Below are 7,094 nucleotides of genomic sequence, written 5' to 3'. Positions count from 1 at the left end.
CTTCCCTCTTCTTGATTTTCTTGTGTTTTGCAAATTGTATCTTGGGTGTTCTATGTTTCTGGGCTAATATCCACTTATCAGTGAGTGCATATCTAATGACTTCTTCTGTGATTTGGAGGTAACCCCTTACCTTTAAGATTCATCTTAAACCGTTATCTTCTGGGACAATTTTGAATGTTGCCTGTGTACTCTTAAAATCAACCTAATCAATAAGAACCTAATCAATAAGAACCGTAAACCTCTCCACAGCACCAGTTACTCCAGGTTTCTGAGTCATCCTCCCTACTTGGCCATGAACTCCTTGAGAAACAGCCATGCCTAATCACTTTGTGGCTCCTGTAGCTAGTGCCGTGTTTATACATAGCAATTATTTTGCAATGATGTTTAATAAAGAAGCAAATTGTGTTTATGGTCGTTGTCTATTTCCTTGGTTCTTTTGCAACATATTCTGTCAGTAATCAGAGACCCCTGTCAGAGGGGAAATGGAGGGTAAAATCCTAGCACATGGTTTGTCTTTTGTTCTCTCAATTTCTCCATCAAACTCTAGTAGGAAGGTGATGGGTGACGAGGGGTGGGGACTTGGAGGGGTGGCTTTTTCATCCCTCCTGTTTTCATTTGGAGCAGGGTCTTACTTGTTCTTGTCTGGTCTGATGCTGTTGGATTTGATCCCTGCTGGCCTCCTGTAACCAGGCCTATGGTGTAATCTTACAACCTAATTAGACAATCATGCAGCAAGACCGGCCCCTGCCGCGTGAGGCATGATTTATTTTCCTTTGCTGTGCTCAGGAAAAGTAGAGACTGCAAAGTCACTTCAGAGGTCAAGCTGCCTTTTCCTTTGCCCCTAGTCAAGTCCCTACCCTCCTGCCTTCTGTGGCTCCTGAGTGGGGATGGACTCCTGCAGATCTGAGTGAATGCAGGGTGGTCTTCCTTGTGGTACTCAGTGACAGATGGGTTTATCCCCGTGCCTTCTATTGTCCCTGCCCAGCATGGATTTGAAGGCCAATGCCTTCCTCACTTGGAGTCTTCAGCTCTGGAAGTAAACTTGGGCTTCCTTGCCTGCCTGTTTTTCTAATATTGCCTCTCAATGCCTGTGTTCCTGGTGATGAACGATGAAGAATGTAGCTCCTCACACAGACACTTCCAGTTCCATCCTTTAGGCATAAGGTTCTATCTACTGTGTACCCCTATCCTCCCTGGTCTCTTTTATCGGGGACTTGGATCTCTGTGATTCTTTAATAATTTGTTCATGGCTCTTCCTGGAAGCCTTTTATGACTCTTCCAGCCTGGAATAACATGGATACCATGTTTTATTGCTAATCCTTGACTGACAAGTCATATCTTCCTACTGGACTTTCGGAAATTAAAGTAAAAGTGCTGTCAAAGTGCCTAGCAAGTTCTTGGCACACAGGTCCCAGGCAAATACGCCTGTTAAAGAAATGAGTCAAACAAGAGTTGCAGGGTGTGTTTCAGTAAAACAGAAGGGCAGAGGGCAGAGGCCAAAGATAGATGAAGAGGGGGTGGCTATGATTCTTTAGAACATGAGTGACACCTTGAGACCATGAGAGTACTCAGAGCAGAGAGCAAGGACTGGATTATAAATTTGCCACACTAGGGTTTTTTTTTTTTAATCCTTAGGCTAGTATTCAATATTTAATGCACCAGGTATGTCTTGGGGATAAAAGTTTTAGGTGGATCAATTCTTTCAAAATTTCACATCCTTCAAGGTGAAGATATTCTATAATTTCTATAAACTGAAATTTAGGGAAAACCATCTACCTGGTCCAAATGTCATGGCAACTGTGGTAAACAGCATTTTAAGGTCCCTTCCCCCCTCCCTGTGCCAAACTCAGGTTGGAAACAGAGCCCCTCCCTTGTTGACACAGGGATCACGGCATACTTTGCCCTAAGCCTGTTTGATGGCTCTTTCAAGTGAATGCTTAAAAAAGTGAAAACAAAAGTTTCCCATGTCCTGCTCACCGTACAGCAGCCAGGCTGCGCTGGAGGCTCGAGGTGCTTGCTGACTGTTCTCAACAAGCCCAGCCAAGAGCATTATTAAAAGTGTGATGACTTCCTTCTGGAGGGGAGAAACATGAGTAATGAGGCCTAGATTTCAAGAGTGACAAGACTTGCCCCCACGCCAACCCCTTTAATAAATGTTAAACTTGAAAGGACAAGGCTCTTAAACAGCTTAAGATTCAGAACCTCAGACTTTAAAAAGATGAGGCCAGCCTTTATGCAGGAGGCTCCATACAGCTTCCATTGCCATAGGAAGATGGGGTGATGGCAGATGGAGTTTGAGGAGACTCAGGATGTGTGGTCTTAGTTCCTGTGACATTTTCTTTAGCATCAGCTATGAGTTTTAGTCTCTGTCCACTGTAATATCAAATGCTGTGGTTGCCCTGAGGAAGCCAGGTCCTGGAGAGCTATTTTCTTGTGGTAGAAATTTGGCCAAGATCAATTATTTCTCTGGGCTTCAGGTTTGGTTTTTTTTTCCTCTGCAAAATGAAAATAAGTATACCTGTCACCTATGTCACAAGGCTGCTTAAGAGAGGAAAACAGATGTAAGGGCTCCTTCCAAGAGTGCTTTTCAGTGTGGATTGTTATTATCATACATTCTTCTATCCCTGACATTCACTCACTCACTCACTCACTCACTCACTCACTCACTCACTCACTCACTCACACACTCACTCACTCATTCATTCAGAAATACCCATTGCCATCTACTCTAAAATGTTGTATCTGAAGAACCTAACCTTGGAACAAGATCAGCGCAGTGGCTGTCCTTTCTGGTTGAAGTCTGACTGGTGAGACACTTCCCTGTTCTGAAGAATACACAACAATGACATACCCTGATATAATTAGATGTACATAGGAGTCCTGCATCGCAATGTCTTTGTGTCTTGAGGTAGGCAATAGGACATGCTTTGTATTCAGGCCAATATGTGAATTTCATCTTGTCCTTATTAACATCACCCTCTAAAGTCCTTCAGAGCTTGCTAGAATGAGGCCAAATCCAATTGACTGGTGTCCTGGTAGAGGCAGAAGGACACAGATACGCCTAGAGGGAGAGCAGATGAGCTCAGGAAAGAGGATGGTTACCTGTCAGCCAGAGAGAGGCCTCAGAAGCAACAGCCCCATGATGCCTTCATCTTAGGATGCTAGATCCAGACCCAAGGAAGTACATTTCTGATATTTATAAGCAAGCCCCTCCTACCCGAGGCTTTAGTATGCTATTAAGGTGGCCCACATAGGGTATGTTTCCCCTTGAATTAATGACTGAATAGATGATTGAAATGATTCGTATCTTAGTCCCCGCTCCATAGTAGCAGTTATTGTGATGCCTAGAGTATCCAAGAAAGGAAACACCACTGGGAAGGCACAGAGACACGGAAGAACCAATTATGTCTAACACGATCAGCTCTGAGCAAATGGTTTGGAGGCAAAAGGTGAGGTCAAAAGATGTCTGGGAGAGGGTTCAGCCTGGTCACAAAAGTCCAGAGAAACAGTGACTAGGAACCTCGAGGTGCTTCCAAGCATATGCACATCCTGTGATAGAACACACAAATGTATTTATTCACCGAGGACTCTAGCTCTAACTACTATAGATGGAACAGGAATTATTGAATTCTAACTTCACAGCATACTCGTGAGCATCTGTATCTTACATGATAAAATACAGAACTAAAGAGATGGGGCCATTTCCTGAAGGACAAGTGGCCAAGAGGTATCCCAGCAGGATGGCTTTGTGTACCTTGTTTAGGGTATGAAGCAGAGAGGGATGCAGTCACAGCATAGCTGCTAGATCACCTCAGGAGGCACCCAGACCTGGCCTGAGTGCTTCTTGCTGGGAAGTCTGGATGCTCAGAGTTTCGCTGGAGGCTGTGAAGCACAAAGGCTTCCTTCTGGTACTACTGGGTATGTGTCTGGATTAAAGAAGGAAGAGTCACCCATGGGCAAGTGGGTCTGAATGTGAATTCTGCCTGGGGGGACGGAACAGATTCCAGGTAAAGGGAAGGCACCCGGGCAGAACGAACAGCAAATTTCTCGAAATATGCATGACAGTCTGAGGCAGGAGGTGATCATCAGGATACTTTAGCTCAAGCCTTAACTTCCTACATGGAGGGGCTCTAGGAAGACTCTCTGTTCCATCTTCGCTTCCCTTTCTGAAAGTCATAGACCTTTCTAGTGGTCTGCCATCATGGGAACTATGTTATTCTCAGTCATGCCAAGCAGCCCTCCAAACAATCACTGTGACAGGCAGGGTGCGAGTTTAATTCCAGGCTAAAGTGTTGACTGGTTTTTGTCCCCGTACCCAGTTTTCTAAAGCCATGATCTCTAACCTTGCTTATTTTTAAGGGTTTTACTATGTAGCCTAGGCTAGCTTTGAACTGTGGGGCAGTGGGCTGTGCACAGACAGTCTGGTCCCCGGCCAAGCAAAGGTCTGGAACCCTGATGACCTGCTGGGTGGTGATTTCCACTTACATGGGAAGGCAGGTGTTTGGCCATACCTCCTGGGTCCCCGGCTCCTGTCAGGTAGCTACAGCCACCCCCCTACCCCTCGCAGAGAGCTATGTGGCTCTCAATCACAGCACCAAGGCCTCCCACATGCTCTCAGACCAAACCAATGAGAAGTACCTGCTGTCAGATCCTTACCCACCCCAAAACTGTATATAAGAATCCTATGCAGATGGATTAGGTGTGTGTGAGAGCTACGCTGTTGTCACAGCCTTCTGTCCAAAGAGCTGTAACACTGGGGAAGAGGTCTGCTCTCCCGATATGACGCCTGAAGTTCCGCTGCACACCTTACTGGCTAGTCGGCCTTTAGTCGGCCCAGCCCAACACAACTCAGTGCAGGGATGTGCAGAGTACCTGAGTAACCTGGAAAGCATGGCCGAGATGGAGGTGGAGCCAACTGCAGCAGTAGAATCAGCAGAAGTGACCTCCCCTCCCTGCCTGCATTCGGAACTCTCGCACAAGGCTGGGCCAGAGGTCTCCATGGAAAGCCTCTGGTACACAGGCCCACAGTGAACTCAGAATCCTCCTGTCTTAAACTCTTGAGTGCTAGGATTGAAGGCCTGTGCCATCACCCTTTATCAGCCCCAAACTACTGATTGCTTTTAATTTATATTTGCCTGGCATATATATATATATATATTCGTGTGTGTTGGCTCTGAGTTTTTTTTTTTAATTAGGTATTTTCCTCATTTACATTTTCAATGCTATCCCAAAAGTCCCCCATACCCACCCTCCCAATCCCCTACCCACCCACTCCCCCTTTTTGGCCCTGGGGTTCCCCTGTACTGGGGCATATAAAGTTTGCAAATCCAATGGGCCTCTCTTTGCAGTGATGGCCGACTAGGCCATCTTTTGATACATATGCAGCTAGAGTCAAGAGCTCCGGGGTACTGGTTAATTCATAATGTTGTTGCACCTACAGGGTTGCAGATCCCTTTAGCTCCTTGGGTACTTTCTCTAGCTCCTCCATTGGGGGCCCTGTGATCAATCCAATAGCTGACTGTGATCATCCACTTCTGTGTTTGCTAGGCCCCGGTATAGTCTCACAAGAGACAGCTATATCTGGGTCCTTACAGCAAAATCTTGCTAGTGTATGCAATGGTGTCAGCGTTTGGAAGCTGATTATGGGATGGATCCCTGCATATGGCAATCACTAGATGGTCCATCCTTTCGTCACAGTTCCAAATTTTGTCTCTGTAACTCCTTCCATGGGTGTTTTGTTCCCATTTCTAAGAAGGAAGGACACATGCTCCACTATGTTCATAGCAGCCTTATTTATAATAGCCAGAAGCTGGAAAGAACCCAGATGCCCCTCAACAGAGGAATGGATACAGAAAATGTGGTACATTTACACAATGGAGTACTACTCAGCTATTAAAAAATGAATTTATGAAATTCCTAGGCAAATGGATGGACCTGGAGGGCATCTTCCTGAGTGAGGTAACCCAATCACAAAGGAACTCGCACAATATGTACTCACTGATAAGTGGATATTAGCCTAGAAACTTAGGATACCCAACATATAAGATACAATTTGCTAAACGCATGAAATTCAAGAAGAACGAAGGCTCTGAGTTTTTAACAATAAGAAATTTTACATTGTTTGTTGGAACTTTAAAGCCCCTGAGTCAACCATGAAGTGGTACCTAATGCCAGCACTGGGTACTGGAGCAAACGGTAGCTACCAGAGGTGGTCTAGCCAACTTTGCCATTTGTCCATATCCAACCCCCTCCTTGAACATGTGATGTATGCAGGTGTTTGGGAGACTATAGTCACCTCCAGACTTATTTTGACTTATTTTCCATGTTATATGGCATACTGACCATTTTGGCAAGCATATGAGTGGTAGAGTGTATATATCCATTATTTGTTGGCATAATACAGATGAATTACAAATAACCACAGAACTTTAATGCACACAACAGGACCACATATACAGGAGGATCACACAGCAGGAGTTGTCTGGGATCATCTGGTAGGCTATGTTGAACTTGTCTGGTCTAACTCATGTGTCTGAGTATTGGCTGGCTATCGGTTAGTACACCATTTCTGAAGCATGTTACTGGGTGACTATGCCTCACTTTCTAGGTCCCTCATTCTTCAGAAATCTCACTAGAGCATAGTCTTGGGACAATGTACAGGTAACAAGAGGGAACATGTGGGGCTTCTCATGGTGCAGGCTCAGACCTAGCTCATCATCTTGTACCTGTCCTGGCAGAAACAAAGATGTTCTCAAGAGATATTGTGACTCTGTCTTTCACTGTAAGACTCAAATAAAGGATCCCAAGAAATTTGAATTTCTCCAGGAATCTCATAGTAGAAAAAAGAGATGGCTGGAGCCCTGGTGACAGCCATAGGAGGAATTTGCCTAGGGAAAGAGATTTGGGACAGCTCTGAAGGCTTGTCAGACCACCTTGCAAGGGAACTGAAACAAGGATGATGGGCAGGACCACACGTTAACCAGGCTGGCTTAGTTATTTATTTATACCATTTGACCTCTATTTAAACCCAGATCTCATTCAGGGTCCTGAAGACAGACTTGTGGGGTCTGAGAAAGATCATTAGGTCATTTTGT

The sequence above is a fragment of the Mus caroli genome, chromosome 4, assembly GCF_900094665.2.
Source record: "Mus caroli chromosome 4, CAROLI_EIJ_v1.1, whole genome shotgun sequence".
NCBI classification, from domain to species: domain Eukaryota; kingdom Metazoa; phylum Chordata; class Mammalia; order Rodentia; family Muridae; genus Mus; species Mus caroli.
Note: the sequence above shows the minus strand (reverse complement) of the source record.